Here is a 20,674-nt window from a genome sequence, read left to right as displayed (position 1 = left end):
AGCCCAGTATCCTGTTTCTGCCAATGGCCACTGTGACAGTGTACCCCATAAGGCTTTATGGGGAGGGGGTGCTTATAAATGTATGTATGACATAACTGGAATATGTTTTGTGCTGCCTGTGCCATGTAACATATCTCCGTAAGGGTTGTGATCTACTATATCTATTCATCCTATTTGTACGTATATATCATTTTCTACTCGAGCTTAAGAATATGGGCTGTATGCTTGCCTGATTTCTAAGTAAGCTTTGTGAGGCATTTGGTCAGCTTCTTTAGGAAGGAATTTGCCAGGTTAAGTACCTGATCAGGAGACACTTAGGGAACAATGCATCTTGGAATGCTCCAATCCACATGAGAAGTCTTCCTGGAGACATGCAAGATGCCATGTGGACAATGCAAAGACTGAGTCATGCAGGGGCATGTGACGCCCAGGTGACTCCAAAACTCCATCTTGGAGCTGGGCTTTGCATAGGAGGGAGGTCTCCACCCACAAGAGAGAGTCTACTTAAACCTGTGGGAGACCCCTCCATTTTGTCTTCAGCTGGCTAAAGAAGGAGCCTCTCCACCCCCCCCAGGATACTTGAAGGAGACTGAAACAAAGGACAGTAACTGCAGGGGGTGTGAGTGATAGCTGGACCCAGGCTAAAAGGAGATTAGCCTGTAAAAGGGAGCACTCTGGGACTGGTGAGGAAATTATCTGTATTCAGTTTGATTAGGCATAGATTCGCGCATTTTATTTTATTTTGCTTGGTGACTTACTTTGTTCTGTCTGTTACTACTTTGAATCACTTAAATCCTACTGTCTGTATTTAATAAAATCACTTTTTATTTAGTAATTTACTCAGAGTATGTATTGATACCTGGGGGAGCAAACAGCTGTGCATATCTCTCTATCAGTGTTATAGAGGGCGAACAATTTATGAGTTTGCCCTGCATAAGCTTTATGCAGGGTAAAACGGATTTATTTGGGTTTAGACCCCATTGGGAGTTGGGCATCTGAGTGCTAAAGACAAGCACTCTACTGTGAGCTGTTTTCAGGTAAACTTGCAGCTTTGGAACAAAGTGATTCAGACCCTGGATCTGTGTCTGGAGCCAAACAGGAGTGTCTGGCTCAGCAAGACAGGGTGCTGGAGTCCTGAGCTGGCAGGGAAAACAGGAGCAGGGGTAGTCTTTGCACATCGGGTGGCAGCTCCCAAGGGGGTTTCTGTGATCCAACCCATCACAGCCACTACCAAATGTGTCAGAGGAAGATGTAAAAACCTCACCATAGGCAGATGGAGAGTAAATCTCCCTTTCCTCTCCATCTTGGTCTCTAACAGTTAGATATTGGTTTAACCCCTGAAGCATGAGTTTTAATGGCCCTTCCAGAATATTGTTATCATTAATTAAAACTCTGGATATTCTTAATAAATGTCCAATCACATTTTGAATCTTGATAAATTCTTGCCTCAGTGCCATCCGGTGGCAGTGAGTTCTACAGTCTAATTATATGTTGTGTGGAAAAGTATTTCCTTTTATCACTTTTGGATTTCCCACTTTTTATTTCTTTGAATGTGCTATGAGATGGGGGAACAGAAGCTCTAAATCATTCATTATTTTATCATGTTCCTTTTTGTCTTTTTAAGGTAAACAATCCCAATCTTTTCAATCTCTCTTCACCGCAGAGTTGTTTCAGGCCCTTGATCAGTCTCATCACCCTTCTCTAAACCTCCTCTAGTTCTGCAATATCTTTTTTGAGAGGGGATGACCAGTACTGCCCGTGGTATTCCAGATGAGACAGCCCCATTGATTTATGTAAAGGCATTATAACATTCTTTATGCATCCTAACAATTTGTTAGCTTTGTTGACCGCAGCTGCAAACCAAGCAGAGATTTTCACTGAGCTTTCTACAGTGATGCCTAGCTCCCTTTGTGGAGGAGATGCAGGTAATTTAGAATCATAATATTTATAATGTGCATAATTTAGCCATAATGTGCTCACTTGTATCAGCTATGCAAAGGTGGCACTTGGGGAGCAGACATCAGTCTACAGCTGTAGGATCTGAGACACCTTCAGAAACTGAGTTATAAGGAAATATGATAAATCGGGTGGTGCAAGACCTTGAATTACTGATTGTGAATAAGGATAAAAAATTATTCTGCACTTACAGACTGGGAGACAGTGTAAGGCCATAGCTCAGGAGCCACATGACCAGACAATTGAGTTGTGGCCAGGAATCTGACTGATGCATTTAGAATCTTGTTTATTCAGGGGGTAAATGGTCCAGAATTTAGAGATAGGTTGGAAAATGACCAAGTGGTTCACCAATAACAGATTGGGTCAAGTGACTGCTTTGCCAGAGAATTCTGGGAGGAAGTGAATCAGAAAAAGAAAGGAAAGAGAGGGCTGTGGCTGTAATTTATCTAGTGTGGGTTCAGTGAGGCTTTTGAGAAGATATCGCATAGAAAGTTAACTAAAGTCAAAAGTTCATGCATCAGCTCTTGAATCTGGACTGAAAGTTTGTTGGCAAAAAAAGGGTCTAGAGAGGCTAGAAAACCGTCAGACCTCAGAAGAGTTAGAAGCCTGGTCAGCCAGAGGTCCTTACCATAAGCTGATCTGTGTTTTGCATTCTATGCAATTCCAAGAGGCCAGCAACAGGTTCCACGAGTGACCCCTTTCCCTCCAGTTCATTTGCTAGCTGGACCTTTATCTTTATATCCCCACCTGCCTGATTGTCTCGGGACAGATATCAAATTCATCACTGAACAAGTCTGACAGTTGTTATGAACCAAAATTTTCAATCCTATCAGAATTCAAATTCAGATAAACCCAAACCTCAAAAGATGCCCACACTCTTGTTACAAATACAATTTCAGCCTCTCCTAGTACCATGAGAAGGGCAATACTTACTGTAACAATTGATATGCAGCTAGAATCTTGTAATTAAAATTATGTCCCACTTGAAAGTATTTTAATTAGTTATTTTAATTCTAAAAAACATACATGGGGAGAGGACAAAAGGATTAGAATAAAAAACAAAAACACTTTGACATTGGATAAAGCAATCTGCTTCATCAATGTTTCCCCCTTTTTAATGCCTGTCTATTTCATTTCCCACACCCAGTATAACCTCAAAGCTGTTTCTTGGATAACCTTTATACTTTTCACCATGGATTTTGCTGAATAGGCCCATTTGGCTACAGCAAGCATTTACTAGTCTCTGTTTGAAAAAGTACATTCCTGTTGTCTGATCCTATAATTATCTGGGTATGAGTTTGTAGTGGGCAGGTTCTCATCTTCCAATTCAGATTTTTTTTTAAATAGACAAAGACAAGAAGAAACTGTTCAGCCTCACGAATCTATAAACTTTTTGATCTTTAGTGTTTGGGGTTTTTTTTCAGTTGAATACAGTAGTGACAAACAAGCATATGAGTAACTGACAAGCGAGCATACAAAGACTGACAAACACGCATATCTAAAATTCCAAAGAGACAGTCAACATTTTTTTCCCACCTCACATGGGAAAATCTCTCTGTCAAAATTTGTAAAGTTGCCACCCTCTCTTCTTTCAAATCCTTCTGTAAAACCTACCTCTGCCACGATGCCTGCAAATCATTCCCATCTGGCATTGGTTAGGCAAGTGACAAGTTGTGACTCTGCTTTTCTGTTAAACTCTGTTTGTTTTATTGCTATCTCATCCTTCCAACCTATTTCCACCTGATTTGTCTGTTAAATCCACCTACAGTGTCCTGTCTGACCAAACAGATTCTAAGTTATGTGGGGCAGGGGCTTTGTTACTTAACTGTACAGCAGTGAGGACAATGGGGTCCTGTCCTTGATAGGGGTTCCTAAGCACTACAGTAATACTATCCATTAATAACAACACCACTTTTCTGGCTGCATCTCCAAAAATCAGACACTCTTTCTCCTGTGACTCCATATCCTAGTGTCATAATGCCTGCTCCTGAAGCATCTGAAGTGAGACACCAGTTCTATCAGCAACTCAAAGGACTCCTGGCAATTCTACCCACTATCTTGTCTTCTCCTCTCATGGATTTAGAATAGAGGCCTCCACTTTCTCTCCACCCTATCTAGCTTCTTGGAGCAGGGGTCAATTTGTTGTACTGTCTTGTCATCCCCTTTGTTGGGACCTCAGACGGAATGAATGAGGCTGGAATAGGCAGTACCCTTGTGATCTCATAAAAACATCCGGCTGCTAACTCACCTTGAGGTTGCAACCAATTGTTGTTGTGCAATGAGACTCCTGTAATACACTTTCTTAGAAGGGGGCAAGCTAGGCAGAGGGGCTGAGTGACACTGGAATAGAAGGAAAAGAGAGATCTGAATCATGTCTCAGCAATACTTTAACTTGATACAGATTTAGAGGTATACTTCATCTGAGTTCCTATTGCATGCAAACTTCCACCAGCCCCTCCACTATCCCCCCTTCCCTTTTTAACTTTTACTCAGTGTGCAGACTGGAACATACAGAATGTAAACAGTTTCTAGAGCTGACAGCTATAACATAACAGTGTTTGACTTGTCTGACTACAGGCCTGATTCTGCAAGCATAGAGCTCCCACGACTCAGCACTGCAGCAGAACAGTTACTTCGGCCCAGATTTTCAAAGATATTTATGCATCTAACTCCCATTGATTTAGGCGCCTAAATCCCTTTGAAGATCTGGGCCACAGACCCCAATTCAGCAAAATAATTAAGCATAGGTGTAATTTATGTGAGTATTCCTACTGACTTCAGTGGTGCCGCTCACATGCGTAAGTACCTTACTGAATCAGGACCTTACCCTGTAAGCGATTTCAGGCAAGGAATATGTTTTGGCCTATGTTTGTAAAGCACCATGCAAGTTTATGGTACAGTACATTATTAATTATTATTATTATAGTAGAGCCTCAGAACCCCCATCAAGGATGTGGGACCCATTGTGCAACGTGCTGAACAGACAAATAACAAAGAAGACAGTCCCTGCCCCAGATAGCTCACAACCAACATTCCAGACAAAAGGCAACAGGTGGACAATACAGACAAATGAGGCTGGGGGTGGGTTGAGGGAAAGGGGGATGAGGTTACAATAAAACAAACAGAAATTAGCAAAAAAAAGCAAAAGTCTCAGCTGACCTCTTCCCTACATGTGATTTTTTTTTTATCAGAGTGAAAGTTCACAAACAGGTCCATAGCCATAAATAAAATACACTAAAACCTACTCAAAGGGCTTCTTCAAAGAACAGAGAAATCGGTACATAATCACAACTCCACCATGATCCCCTTCATGGCTCTTCAGGTAGTCTCAAGTATTATTCCATTGCTCATTACACAATGTCCTTTTGTTCTGGAAATTAGTAGCCAGCTTTCTAAAGACCACAAAATATTTGAACTTCTTAATGCTTGGATTTCCAGCACACAGTGAGGTCAGGGTTCTAGTCTTGCACCAGCACCCCCTGCGGGTGTTGTTGGGGTTGCATACTCACTCCGGGTCAGGTCGCTCAAGTGAGGGCGCTCCATAGCACTCTGAAGGGGCCAGAGTCTCTGATCTCAGCCCTCCAGTCAAGTCCCTCTGGATGCTCACCCCTTCCAGGATCCCAGGGGCAGACAACTTAGGAGCAAGAAAATAAACAAAGAAAAAGGAAATATACAGTCAGTCCAGCTGCTGGCACCTCTTCTTACTGAAGGGCCCTGGACAGGCCACAGTCCAGCTCCAAGTCTGGTGCTTTTCCTGCAGAGCAATATGGTACAGTCCTGTCATGTTCCTCTGTACCAGATAAGGAGTGGCTACAGAGCTTACTTATGCATATCAGATGCGTTCAGTACAAGATCCTTTAATGCACTGCCAGGTATGGCTGAGATACATTTAAATAAGGTATTTTACACCTGAATAGTATCATACAGTTTTGCATTCCATTACATCTCCCTTTTTAAGTTCTACTTTCCTACCATTTACCATATTTACACTATCATGCTGTCTTCGCAGTTCAGTACAGATCAGTCAGTCTGTTAAGTGTCTGTAAATCGTACTGGTTTTCAAATTACATGACCTGAACACGTAACAACTTGGTCATCTGGCTGTCCATTAGTTTCAACAACTGGCTGTGGTTTGGAATCTTTGAGTCTTCTTTGTGTTCTGCACTGGCCATCTGTAGAGTTTGCTTTGTTGATTGTTCTTTCTGAGGGACACATAGTAGACTGTTGGTCTTAATCATATACAATCTGGGGGTTGAATTCTTTTTCTTTATGACAGCTGGAGTTGTCCATCCTTTTTCTCCATCCAATTTGACATAAACACTGTCACCAGGTTCTAGAACCGGCAGTTCTCTGAGTGATGTCTGTTTTAAAAATGTTCATGAGCTCTTTTAGTCTTTTTATCTGATTTGGCTACTCCCTTCATGTTTGGCTACTCTGGAGACAGGTTCTTTTCCAAAGGTGGAACAGTAGTTCTGAGTTGTCTTCCCATCAGGAGTTGTGCTAGACTATATCCAGTAGCTGGTATTGGTGTTTATCTGTATCTCAATAGAGCAAGGAATGGATCTTCCTGCTGTAGGATAGTCTTGGCTGTCTTACAGCTCTCAGCCTCTCTATTCTCTTGTGGGTAATGTGGGCTACTAATAATATGATCAAAAATATATTTCATTTGAAATTACTTAAATTCTGCTGCAGTGAATTGTGGTCTGTTGTCTATCACTAGTTGTTCTGGAATACTAAAGTGAGCAAAAGTGCACTTCAGTTTCTCGATAACACTGCAAATGTTATGTCTTTCAAGTACATTATTTCTACATACCTGGAAAAATAGTCCACAACAACCACATAATGACGTCTTCTGAATTCACATAAATCTGCAGCTAGGCTTTTCCAAGGTCTGTCTGGTAGAGGTGTTGTTATTAAAAGTTCTTTGTGTTGTCTTGGTCTGTTAGTTCTGCAGTGTTCACATGCAGAGACTTTATTCTTTATGTCCTTGCTGCTGCACAGCCACCACGCTGACCGGTTGGTCCAGTCACAACATTTAGTTAATCCTTGATGTCCTTCATGGATGAGGTTTAGGTTTTCTCCTCTCATTTCGTTTGGAATTATGATGCAATTGGCTTTCATCATAAGTCCATTTGACTCAATTGTCCACGCACTGCAAAGTAGTATCTTGTCACTTCCTTAGTGTCCTTTAGATACTGGGGCCAGCATCCCTTAATGCAACTTAGAGCTTCCTGAAGTTGCATGTCTGTCAAGGTTGCTTTTTGTAGCTGGAATAGTCTCTTTTTTGACACTGGTTGTGTGTTCACAGCATCCACATACGCCTTTATGTCATCTTCGAGCTCACAAGTAGTTGAGTGTGATGCTGGACTCCATGACACTGGGTCTACTACTACCAGATTTTCCCCAGGAACATATCTAGCAATGCGTTTAAATTGCATTAACTTTAGCAACAGACACTGGCATCTCAATGGCTCTTGATTGTCTGTAATATGAGTCAATTTCCTGAGTGCTTTGGTGTCACAAACAGCTGCAAAATGTCCATATTTCTTGCATTTATTATCCAGCGTGCCTCTGGACATGCATCAGCTCTTGGAATATGACTTTATCCACACCTTGTGCACATAAGCTGGAATTTGTCCCTCTTAGCCTGGAAGTTCTTTCACCTTGCCTCAGGGGTTTTATGTCTGTTTACAGTTTCTAAGCTTGTTTCAGGGTTTTCAAGTTTGTCAAATTGCTCTAGATTTTGCTGTTTCACTAGCTCAGACTGCTTTGCTTTCTGTGTAGCTGTGGCTAGGGTTAAATCTCTCTTCAGTTGTAGATGCTGTGAAAGGCTGTTATCTAGTCACCCAACAGCCAGCCTGTCTCTGATATCTTCATGTTTTATATTCCCAACATTGCAGTTTTCAGCCAATGTATGCAGAGCTCTTATAAAACATTCAACATTCTCCCCTGGTTCTTGTATTCTCTGATGAAAACATGTTCTTTCATAAACCACATTTCTCTGAGGTGTGAAGTATGCATCAAACATAGCTAGAACCCTTTCATAGTCATCTTTGTGACTATTACCAGTAAAGTCAACAGATTTAAATATATGATCCACTTGCTTCCCCATAGCATAAACTAAAGAAGATACCTGTATATCTCCAGTTTCTTTGTGGTGTTTGTTTGCAGTTCAAAATCTTACAAAATACTGCTTCTAGTCTGTCCATTGTGAAGATTTGCCAAAGTTTATGTTCTCTGGGGCATTGAAAAGTGGCACGTGGATGAGATCTTGCAATTTTTGTTGCTGTTTTCTTTCAGTTTCTGTTTTTAGTTTACTCCTGACACTATGTACCATATATGAGCTGGTCACAGAGCTTGCTTATACACACCAGCTGTGTTCAGTATAAGATCCTTTAATGCACTGTCATGTATTGGTGAGGTTTATTTAAATAAAGTATTTTACACACAGTGCCACTAATGGCTGAATAGTATAATACAGTTTAGCATTCCATTACTGCCCTCTTCACCGCAGGGAGCTTGGATCTTCTTTTAGGGAGCTGGGAAGTTCCCCTCCCAGGGCTGCCCACTATTGAGCTGAGCTTTCCCCACAGCCCTTGACCTCCTTCTCCTTTCTTGACATGACTTGCAAGTGCAGTAGTATGGAGCCACTCCATCCCAGAGCAATTCCTTAACACCTTCCTGCCTGGTGCAGGATTTATACCATATCACAGGTGATTACTGTAGACAGGGTAAGGTTGCTACCTCTGAGGTACAAGAGTCTGGGACATTGAGGATGATCCTGAGTCCAGAAAACAGGACAGCTGGAAGTGTGTCCTGAGCACCCTTACAGATTTCCCTGGAAAGCTCCCACAAAAGATGGATGATCCTGGGAAAATCTGGATAGGTGACAACCCTAGGCAGGGCTGAAATTTTATTTGGGCTGAAATTTTACATGGGGGAGGTTTGCCTCAAGCTGAATATTTCTGAAAAATTCCAGCTAAAATGGGTCAGCCATTTCCAAGAACAAGACTAGGGAAAATATGTTGTGTTGCCTAAATTAAAAAATTCTGGCTGTCTCTTCTTAGAGAAACGTTAGTATCCCAGGCTTTGGAGCAGGTACTTGTGATTTGGCCAGGGAGTGGCCTTTGTGTCAGGGATGTTCCTTTTGCTAGCCCTGTGACAATCCACCCACATTTGGCCAAGTTACAAGACTTTGAAAAATCACAAGTCACACATGCTCTGTAGAGACTTATTAAAGCTTTGCAGTTTAATTCCCCAGAGATTCCATCTGCACTGAGCATGCTCCAGCTTTCCATGCAATTGCAGTCATGGCTGCTGCAGGCTGGGACCGAGTCCTGGTCTTGGTCTGGGTGCAGGTAGCCTGTTTCCTGTGCTCCCAATGCCCCCCTGCTGGGCGCAGGTAGAGTGGAGGAGGAAACTGCCTGATCTGAATGCAGAAGGGACAAGAACCTAGGAGATGTGGGGGGACAGATTGGAATGAGGAACCTGGCAGGGGGGAAAAGGGAAACCTGCCTCACCTCCCATGGTTGCTGTGAAAATAAATTAATTCATGTTTGTGAAGCACTCATGCTATAGTGATGACTGCCACAGAAAAGCCCATAAAGAAATTAATAATGTGTGTTCAGAGCAGGGTTGAATAGTGTGCAGTACATAGGGCCTGGGGTCACCCACTGAACAGCAAGGAAAGAACAAAATATAGAATAGATGCTCAAATTGAGCACCGTCCATCCTGTACACTAAATGAGGCAAGGACCCATGGAAAAAGAGTATGGGATCATGTAATTAAAGACTGAATCATAATGCATACACACACAGGGACAAATTAAGGATGGATGGACAACCTTAAATCAGGCATTTCCTAGCTTTCGAGTTCTTGACTTTGCAACCTTAATGTTCTCTTAATGTAGCATTTTTGTATATAATATGACTGCTGTAGGCATGGCCATCCCATAGCACCCTCTTCTGCTCAAGCATGGTACTGTCAGCACCCCTGCCTCAGTTTCCTTCTCCAAGATGGGACTCCTCAGCTTTGCACACACAGATCAGTTCTGGAAATGTGGCTTGGCCTTCCTGCCAAGTCCTAACAAACACAAAGGCCCTTCCACTCTTCATGGGCTTCTCTTCAGCCTACCCTCTGGATCCTATTCTCACCCCCTTTCTGGGCTAACTTTGAGCCTTTCCTCTGTTCTAGAATCGAGCATGAAGTAGCCTAGTCAAACATTTCATACCCCAGAATGATCTTTCTTATTCCTTTTATGAGGCTCAGGTGTCCATTAAGACCCCCCGAGTCCCACCCCCTCAGGCTGGGAAGCAGCTAATTAATTAATATTGGTGAAGCTGGCCCCATCTCCCCTACAGGGGCCTGTCATCCTGAAACAGTAACATAGAAGGTGAATCATTTGGGCTTTCTGATCCTCTACCCCAGTGTTTCCCAAACTTGGGACGCCGCTTGTGTAGGGAAAGCCCCTGACGGGCCGGGACGATTTGTTTACCTGCCGCATCCGCAGGTCTGGCTGATCGCGGCTCCCACTGGCCACGGTTCGCTGCTCCAGGCCAATGGGAGCTGCTGGAAGCGGCGTGGGCTGAGGGACGTACTGGCTGCCGCTTCCAGCAGCTCCCATTGGCCTGGAGCAGCGAACTGCGGCCAGTGGGAGCCGCGATCAGCCGGACCTGCGGACGTGGCAGCAGGGCCGGTGCAACCTATTAGGTGACCTAGGCGGTCGCCTAGGGCACTAGGATTTGGGGGGCAGCACTTCCTTCGGCGGCAACCGTGGCGGCTGGATCTTCGGCTGCCCCGGTCGCTGCTGGCATTTAGGCGGAGGGAGCTGGGGCAAGTGGGCGCGGAGAGGGCCGCCTGCAGCAAGTAAGGGGGTAGGGGGTGGCACGCAGGGGAACTCCCTGCCCCAGCTCACCTCTGCTCCGCCTCCTCCCCTGAGCACGCCGCCCCACTCTGCTTCTCTCCCTCCCAGGCTTGTGGCGCCAAACAGCTGATTGGCGCCGCAAGCCTGGGAGGCGGGAGAAGTGGAGCAGCGACGGTGTGCTCGGGGAGGGGGCGGAGCAGAGGTAAGCTGGGGTGGGGAGCTGCTGCACAGCTCCCCAGGCGGGGGTGGGGAGCTGCCGCAGGGGAGGTGCCTCAGGGCAGGGGGGGAGGAGCTGCCACAGGGCTCGAGGAGGGAGTGGAACAGAGGTGAGCTGGGGTGGGGAGCTGCCGCACGGCTCCCTGGGCCGGGGTGGGGTGGGGAGCTGCCACAAGGGGGGTGCCTCAGGGCGGGGTGGGAAGCTGCCACAGGGCTCGGGGAGGGCGCAAGGTGGAAGTTTCGCCTAGGGCGCAATACATCCTTGCACCGGCCCTGCGTGGCAGGTAAACAAACTGGCCTGGCCCGCCAGGGGCTTTCCCTACACAAGCGGCGTCCAAAGTTTGAGAAGCACTGGCGTAGAGGATCAGAAAGCCCAAATGATTCACCTTCTATGTTACTGTTTTAGGATGAGAGGCCCCTGTAAGGGAGATGGGGCCAGCTTTACCAACGCAAGCGGCGTCCCAAGTTTGGGAAACACTGCTCTACCCTAAGTGGAAAACCTTTCTAATTTCAGAAACTTCCCTGTGAACTTTTCAATATTTGTCAGTACCCATTTGCACAAGTCTCAAAATGGGTGCGCTTACCAGATGAGATATTGCAATCTGCAACCCTTCCTTGCATCCCCTGCACTCTTGAGCTGAGTAAGGAGGATTGGTTTTCCTACAAGAAAGCAGAAGCTGTAAAATGTGATGCAGAAGACTGATCAGTTCTCGTCTCTGTCTATAAATGAAAACTCTTTGGGGGCATCTATACATTTTTTTGCCCCATCTGCCTTTAAATCCTAAATACATTCTTATTTAAATCTTAAATACACAGTTATGTTTGGCATTGGAAGACCCAGCTCATTAAGTTGGTCAGATGTGAGTGATATTTTTAGATTCACTAATATCCTGGTTCATTATAATAGATATCCAGTCTATGAAACTGTGCAACTATCCTAGAGTGGAATGTATTTAATTTTACGTTTGAGGGGGTGTTGTACACCTTTCAAATGTACTAATCAATGATGGCCAGATTGCAGACCCCCTCATATGTCCACATCCTGGTGGAGAAGCAAGGAAGAAGCCTAAGGTCCCATAAGAATACCTACCAAGTTGCTCCCCCACATGGAAATAGAACAAGGAGTAGGCAGAGCTCTGGCTCCACCCCCACTGCTCACCAAGCAGTGGACCTAGCCACCATGTGCTGCATGAGTATGCTGTATCACTTAAAGTGGCATCACATAATACTTTCTCTCCTCCCTGTAACCAGGCAGCAGAATGCTTTCTAGTGTTCCTCTGAGACAGTATAGCTCCTGGCTCCACACTGCCCCAGCCCAGGCCTGTGGCAAAATGTCACAATCTAATAAAATAGATAATGCTGTGTGCTACTATGCAATTATTACCAAGATTTTAACTGAATGATTTCCAGTTTTCTGGGAGAAGGAGGGGAATTATAGGGAAGATAGAAAAATGTATAAAATTGGAAATACAGAAAAAAGTGTTGATGAATAATTAAAAACTGCATTTAACAGTTTAAAATTGTCTCAGAGAAACATAAATATCCCTCTCTATGCAGCAAGAGAAATTCATAGTCCCCACTGCTTTCCTATAGCTAGCAAATCTCTGGTAAGCAAGGGTTACATAGATATGTAGGTCTGGAGCATTTGGGCAATGATAGACAATCATTTCCTCTGGCTTTTCTAATATTTCATAGCGTCTGATTGTACAATGATAGACAATCATTTCCTCTGGCTTTTCTAATGTTTCATAGCATCTGACTGTAAATTCTTCATCTAATATTTCATTCATTTCTATTTCTGCTGAAAGTCAGCACTGAGCTCCAGTGTATATCCAAAAAGCTAAGACTACTTCAGTGCTCTCTCAAACCGTAATCAGGTGACTTTTGCTTTTTGATTAATTGTTTTGCTTTGCGCAGGCTCCCCCTCCCTCCTGAATGTGGCAAGCCAGCTGATTGCCCCGGCCAGGAGGGAGGGGGGAGGAGCGAGGACTCGGTGCGCTTCCTCCCTCCCTCCCCTGCCTCTTGAAAGCGGCAATCAGCTGGCTTGCGGCGTTTAGAAGGGAGGGAAGGGGGGGGAGGGAGGAGCCAGGATGCAGCATGCAAAGTAAAGGGGGAGAAGGTGGGGGGAAGGCGAAGAGGCGGGTTAAGGGTGGAGGCTTGGGGGAGGGGATGAAGTGGGCAGGTTGAGGGTTGAGCCCCCAGCCCCTGGTGCTTGCAGAGTAGGGGAAGCTGCCCTGGAACCTAACCCCCCCATTTACATTAATTCTTATGGGGAAATTGGATTCGCTTAACATCATTTCACTTAAAGTCGCATTTTTCAGGAACATAACTACAACATTAAGTGAGGAGTTACTGTACTGAAGGTGACAGAGCATAATAGAAAAAAAACTGCTAGTGAAATTCAAACTAATGCATTATATTCGACATTATATTCGACAGTTTGGGATATCCAAAAATCCATTTGGAAATAGATGTATAAATAGATAGATATTACTCAGAACAAAAATATAAAGGGTTTCAGAACACTTTTTGTTTCTGAATCTTGTTCAACCGGATAGAATATCATGACTCAGTTTTGTTTGAGAAGGGCTGGGAAAGCTTGTCACAGTTAAGAATGAAAGAATTAGGCTGACATGGCATTTAATATCTGAACTCCCATCAAACAGAAAACTGCACTGTCACTTTAAAAAACCCAATGGGATAATTTATATTATGGGCCAAATTCATTTCCAGTGCAATCCAGTGATACAATGGATGAATCCGCCCCTATATTCCTCTGATATTAAAGTGTGGTTCTCCTCTGAAAAAAGCCTGTAAAAATGGCACTTCAGACTCAACTTGAACAGTTCCTTGTGTGTATTCAGTGACATAACTGCTTCCATAGCTAACGCAACTTTTTAATAAATTTACTCCTGTCAGCAGTGCAGGCCCCATACAGCTCCGGGAAAATAAGTAGGATTCAGTTCTGGTTCATGTATCATCAAGAGGATTGTTAATTAAGTTTGATTGTGGAAACTTTATTGATGGGGATGTGTCAGTCAGAAAGAACTCAGCTTGGCTATTGGAGCGTAGATTGAGTTTGCAGGGCTGGCAGATAGAATAACAATCATTTAATGTGTAAATGGAACAGAGTTGACCTGAAATCGTTGAGAAACAATAAACATGGAACCCTCCCCCCCCTTTTTTTCCTGAAGTTATTGATACATATCATTAACTATAAGTCTAGCATAATGAGGTTTTTTGCTTTGGAATTTAATTCAGCATTTGTACATTTTTTTTTTTAAATAATTGCTCTGTGGCAGGACTCCATAAAGGGTTAATAAGGCCTGCACTAGGTTATGCGGGGCTAAGTATGTTAAGGAAAACTCCATGTAATAACTAAAGGCAACATTTAGGCTCAGTCCTGGGTTCCAAGTTTGCACACAGCTGCAGGGGAAGCACCGGGAAGAAACTATGCCTCAGTTTCTGTTCCTTCACAGTCCTGGTGTGTGTTTGTGGAATATACTCTAACAACCATTACACAATGTAGCATACTCCTTGCTTTGCCTCTAGCTAGCTCCACTTGCCTGCAGGCAGGGACAGAACTAGTGCCAGATTAAACAATTTTGAGGCTCTGTGCAATATGGCAATTGGGGGTCCCCATCTTCCCTGCCTTCCCCCTAAGGAAGAACAGACCTGGGGGGGAGGGGCAATGTTCTGCTCCTGGGTGGCACTGGCAGGAGGCGGGGGAGGGGAAGAGGAGTGTTGGAGCTGTAAATTATTGACCCAATGGTGAGCCAAAATTTGTGTTCTTCTGAATTGTTTCAGTTACAATGAAAAAAATGATATTGAAGTCACGTATTTCTTTGATGCAATCCTATTTATTTACAAAGAATGTACAAAATCTGGTATCCCTCAACACACTAAGAACTAACCAGCAGGAGACAATTTCTTTGCTTACAGTTCCAATCCTCTTTTTAGCCAGCACTTTACCCAAAAGCCGCTTTTTTTCAGGGTCAAACTGCAAGTTCTCACACACACACACCTGCAATCCTACTCCAGCCTTGTATGTGACTTGTATATTGGGTAGTAGCTCCTATTGTTTCAGCCTGATTGTTTTTTTTACGTATATTCTGAAGGAAGGCTGTTACACCCACCAGCTTCAATGAGGATTCACCAATCCCAAGCATAACATTATTAACCTACAAGACTCTCTTAACCAAACATGTCCTCATCAAAAACAGCAGGGGAAAAAAAACAAAAACCAAAACCAGTGAGCCCAATTCTAATTCTAGCCCAAATTATGTGAGAAACAAACCAAATAAAAACTAAGAAACTTTCAAAAAGAAAATCACCTCATTTTTAAAACTCACTTATCTATGAAATGCCTCCTCCCGTTTGCCTCAAACTTTCAGCAACCAAAAAACTGATCTCTGGCTTCAAATCAAATCTAGAAAACTGTAGATGGACTGATTTACTTTTGGCAAAGTAAGATATGGTAGATAGGGGTCAAAATTGGATTTATAATGGAAAAATAGCTCCACATTTCTTTAAAGAAAGGCGATTATCTCTCCATAGTAATATGACAGGCTTTTGAGAGAATTTCTGTTATATTAAGCAGAAAAGCTTTCCTCAGTAAAAAAACAATATCTCCTCTTCCTTCAAACACTGAGGACCATGGATTGAATAAAATGTCTTTGAAAAGCAATGTGCACATACAGTATAGTCTGACATTATCCCAGTGGCACTGGGAATTTGTTGAACACAATCACCCCTCATGGAAGCTGTCTTACAATAGCAAACACACACAAAAATAATCTTTCACTACAAAACTGTAAAAACATTCATGTGCTCAACACAAATCCAATTTAACAGCCAGGATTTGAGTTACAAACTGAAACTACCGTAGTTGTTAGTGTCTCTATTGCATGAATTGTATCAGCATTAAGGCAGAGATCATGAAGGGGTACACTTGCTATAAACAATCATCCTCTGGACTCTCAGAGTATGGCAGCAGCAGAAAATGAAATTCAATGTTTCCCCCACTTTGGACTAGAAGATAGCAGAATAAACTATGCCAGAATGCTTACTGATGCCAGCACTACTCCTACTTGTATAAAGAAATCCAAATCCAGGCTTGCTTTTCTTTGTTATAAGCATCATCTTATTCAGTTTATGAAAGCTGATGCTCCTATAATTACGGACAGAACCAAGCAACAGCAAAGATCAAACAACATCATTCCTGTGGGGGTGTACATGATAACTGTTGCAATACCAAGAGGTTCATGTTCAGAGTATGACTACCGCAGAGCAAAAGGTTGCAACTGAATAATTCTTAAATATGAAATGACGGGGTACTGCATCAATTCAAACTCATTCACAGTGTATTTAGCTTCCCTACAATTCACAAGGAGGTGTTAGAAACTTGTGATTAGTATTAATGACTACACATGGTCTTTTCACATACATAAGTGAAGCCAATATGAACAGAGGGCCTGATTCTGATCTGACTGTACACTGGTGCGCATCAGGAGTAAGTCCACTAGGATTCTCTGGGGCACAGTTGAAAACACAGAGATCCTAATGTAATTTATTCAGTTTAGAGCTGAAAATATACACGTCAACTCTGTGAAAGACTGTTATAAAACAAACAGGTAACGAGGCTCATGCTGTGTTTGCACTGAAGAGAACACAATGTGTTGGAACAAGAGAGGGGAGCATGATGCTCCCTGCACGAACACACCTCATATGCACCATTAAACATTGCATTGCAAGGCTTGCACCCACCTAGCTGTAGGTGATCCTGAAAATGAACACTACTACAATGAACAACAAAAGCCTGTTATTCATAATGCCACCACTCTGCTTCTTGACAAGCCTCTGCATGAACAATTAAAATAAAATCACAATAAGTAAGTAAATAAAATTGAAGCATTGCAAAACCAGTCAAATATTTCACCTAAGAGATAGAAGATTCTATTTAGAATACTTACAACACTCAATATACACTCAGAGAGGAGTGATGTCTGGGTGGATTCCCATTGGGAGCATGTTCCAACCCATCTTGGGTTAGGTAGTAATCAAAGGGGCAGTGGTGGGCACCCTAAAAGGTAGCTGGTGTCAGAGTGCAAACACTTGTCACTTTATCTGTTCATATTCCTTTTCTGAGCATTTTCGTTGCAAGTTGGCCATTTGCCCAGGAAACTGAGGGTGTGAAAGCTTTGTTGCCTCATAAATACTCATGATATGCAACTCGTCTCCAGGCTATTCTAATTGTTTTTGACAGATCCAGTCTGTGGGTCTGATCTGTGACTCTGCTGAGGCAGGTACAGGAGCAACCTCCACAACAACCCCATTTCAATCCCCTGGCTACTCTTCTCCTCAGAAGTTCATACTGCTTTTTGTGGATTCGTGCATCTTATCTTAAACAGGCATAACAGTCGGCTTCGTTTGCCCAAGGAAAGTGGGCATCAGGGTGACAGACATTTCAGTAAGGAAGACGTTGGAAAGCTATGAACACCATAGTGCTGGCACCCCTCATCCTACTTTCCCACAGCAAGGGGAAGCTCAGCACTTTCTATCTCACTGGATATGAGTTTCAGATTTCAAACGCATCCCTCCTTCCTAATCCAATTCTGCCTCTTCCTTGTCTGCCTAACTGAAGAACCAGAGGCATGTAGATTCTCAAAGATTGTCCCTCCCAGGTTCTCTGGACTGTGTTCTGTTTGCAATTGTAAAAACCAAATAATTCTGTAAGTTGAAAGGTTATAGCTTTTCTCCATGCATATGACTGAAATCCCTCATGCTACTCTCATTTCCTTTCAGATGCTTCTATCCTCCATTTTCTGTAGACCTGACAATGGTCCCTCTTAGGGTTGTGGTTCTGTGACTCATGGTGGAAGGAACTAATGTAACTCCATGTTGAAGCCAAATAGTAATTTGGTAGCCAAAATAACACTAACACAGAATGGCAGAAGAATAAAGGAAAATGTATGCCTATATGTAGGATGACCAGACAGCAAATGTGAAAAATTGGGACAGGGGTGGGGGGTAATAGGAGCCTATATAAGAAAAAGACCCAAAAATCAGGACTGTCCCTATAAAATCGGGACATCTGATCACCCTATCTCTATGAGAGTAACTAGTAATCCTGAGTACCTCTAGTTTGGGTTTAAATGTGACACTTTAAAAGTGCCGGATTTTCAGAGAGAGCCTAGAACCCACCCTCTGAAGCTCAGGTTCCTTTAAGATATCTCACAATGGACATCCAGAATCACTAATTCTTTTGGGAAATGTAGGCCATTGAGACTGGAAGTTATCACTGACAGGGGAGTGGGAAAGTAGAAGCAGAGATCAGTGCTACAGAGACTTGGGCACCTGTTTAGAAGAGCTGCACTGGTCAGCGAGAGAAGTACCTGCTCCTGAGCAGATCCTGGCCTGATGCCGGAAGTCATCTCCTTCGCCAACCAGCATGGCCACGAGATGTTCTTCTTCCTGTTCTTTCTACAGTCAGAAGATTGGCACTCCTGTTTGGTTCTCTTCACACCGGGGGCACAAAGACACATGTAGGAGAAAACATAGAAATTGAAATTCTACTATCTTCACAGAATAAGCAGCTATTCCACCAAGGAACTTAGAAGATTACTGAATTTCTTTCAGCATCTAAGCTGCCTGAGCCACATCTGTCTGGCTTAAACATTTTACAAACACTGCTAGAGCGTTTGCAGAGCTTCTGAACACTTGGAGCAACAACTATTAGGGTCATAGTTTCCTGGTATATGTATGGTGTATGTATGGAGCTGTTTGGCTTATGGAGCTGGCAAGATCCTCCACTTGTAAGATCTCTGAAGCAGAGAATTTCCTTTGGTAGCGTAAAAGCTCTGTAGGGTGTCTGCACAGTTTGTAAGCTCCCTCAGAGGAATCATGAACTATGGAAAGTGCAGATCACTTGGCTAATCACTCCTGAATTTGGTACCCTACTTTTGGAAAAATCGTCCTATGCACTAGAAATTGGGGCATAATAAAATACCGTAATTAAAATGTGAAATTTCTACGCCATGTCACTTTTAAGATTTCACTTAACAAACATTAAGAAACTCTTTCAAAAGTGAAAAGACATCATGTTCAAAGTCCCATATGTCAGAAACTCATCATCTGGTTAACATGAAACTTTTGACAACAACAACAAAAAACAATACATACACAGATAAAATCTGCCTTAGTACTAAGATCAACACAAGCCAAAATACATGAAGAGAGGAGTTGAGTAGAAAATTTAGATGGAGTTTAAAAATCAGGCTTATAATGCAAAGGGAGGTATGGCCTTAATTGTGGAGTCATTACTGTTTTCCACCATCTAACTATACCTTATGCATTTTATATGCAATACGTGTATACATGATCTGGCAAGCCAGACCCCTAAGGCCAAAATGTCCAATAATTGTGCCTTTAAAGAACTGTGGAGCCTAGTTGCTTGTGATGCTGACTTCAGTAGGTTGCCCATCAGAGATTTAGCCCATAGTCAGTAAGGGTGAGATTTTCAAAAGTGCTTAGCATTGGCCTAACTCTGCTTTCATTTCAGCAACAGTAAAAACACTGACATCAACAGAAGCAGAGTTAGGTAGGTGCTGAGTACTTCTGAAAATCCCACCCCATATCTGTGTAATATGCTCAAGACAAAGGTTGGGGATATGGCTGCCCACTCTTTGTTTGTTGCACATGGGGACCTCTCTAAAAACTGAAAGTTTTAGAAAATTTTGTTTATAGAAAATACACCACCCCTAAACACTGTGCTTTTACATTATTCTTTCGTTACCATGGGATACATGCCAGAATTGAAAAGACCCTCTTTTGCCTGGTATGACAGAAATGCAGGGCCAACAGCAATTGTGCACTGCTACACTCAGGTTCCTGAAAATCCTCAGTTGTAATTACATTATCCTTCCCCACTCTGAATTTTAGGGTATAGATGTGGGGGCCTGCATGAAAACTTCTAAGCTTAACTACCAGCTTAGATCTGGTCCGCTGCCACCACTCCCAATGTGCTAATTCGCTTCCCTGGGTAGCCTTGAGAGACTCTTCACCAGTTCCCTGGTAAATACAGATCCAAACCCCTTGGATCTTAAAACAAGGAGAAATTAACCATCCCCCCTCCTTTCTCCCACCAACTCCTGGTGGATCAAGATCCAACCCCCTTGGATCTAAAAAACAGGGGAAATCAATCAGGTTCTTAAAAAGAAGGCTTTTAATTAAAGAAAAAGGTAAAAATCATCTCTGTAAAATCAGGATGGAAAATAACTTTACAGGGTAATCAAACTTAAAGAGCCCAGAGGACCCCCATCTAGCCTTAGGTTCAAAGTTATAGCAAACAGTGGTAAACACCCTAGTAAAAGGTACATTTACAAGGTGAGAAAACAAAGCTAAAACTAACACGCCTTTCCTGGCTGTTTACTTACAAGTTTGAAATATGAGAGACTTGTTCAGAAAGACTTGGAGAGCATGGATTGATGTCTGGTCCCTCTCAGTCCCAAGAGCGAACAACCACCAAAACAAAGAGCACAAACAAAAGCCTTCCCCCCCTCACCAAGATTTGAAAGTATCTTGTCCCCTTATTGATCCTTTGGGTCAGGTATCAGCCAGGTTACCTGAGCTTCTTAACC

The 20,674-nt window shown here is 43.1% G+C and overlaps 1 protein-coding gene across 1 annotated transcript in view; it reads right to left on the bottom strand.

Moving 5' to 3' along the window:
* NAB1 (NGFI-A binding protein 1) overlaps positions 1-18,449 on the bottom strand; it is a 64,277-nt gene extending 45,828 nt beyond the window's left edge. The window contains exon 1 of the mRNA XM_065561998.1: positions 18,431-18,449. The gene's annotated coding sequence lies outside the window, so the exon portion shown is untranslated. The remainder of the gene's footprint in view (positions 1-18,430) is intronic.
* Between the last annotated feature and the right edge of the window lie 2,225 nt (positions 18,450-20,674).

The sequence above is a fragment of the Chrysemys picta genome, chromosome 11 (genome assembly GCF_011386835.1).
Source record: "Chrysemys picta bellii isolate R12L10 chromosome 11, ASM1138683v2, whole genome shotgun sequence".
In the NCBI taxonomy this organism is placed as follows: domain Eukaryota; kingdom Metazoa; phylum Chordata; order Testudines; family Emydidae; genus Chrysemys; species Chrysemys picta.
The sequence above is the reverse complement of the archived record's forward strand: the minus strand, read 5'-3'. Positions and strand labels throughout refer to the sequence as shown.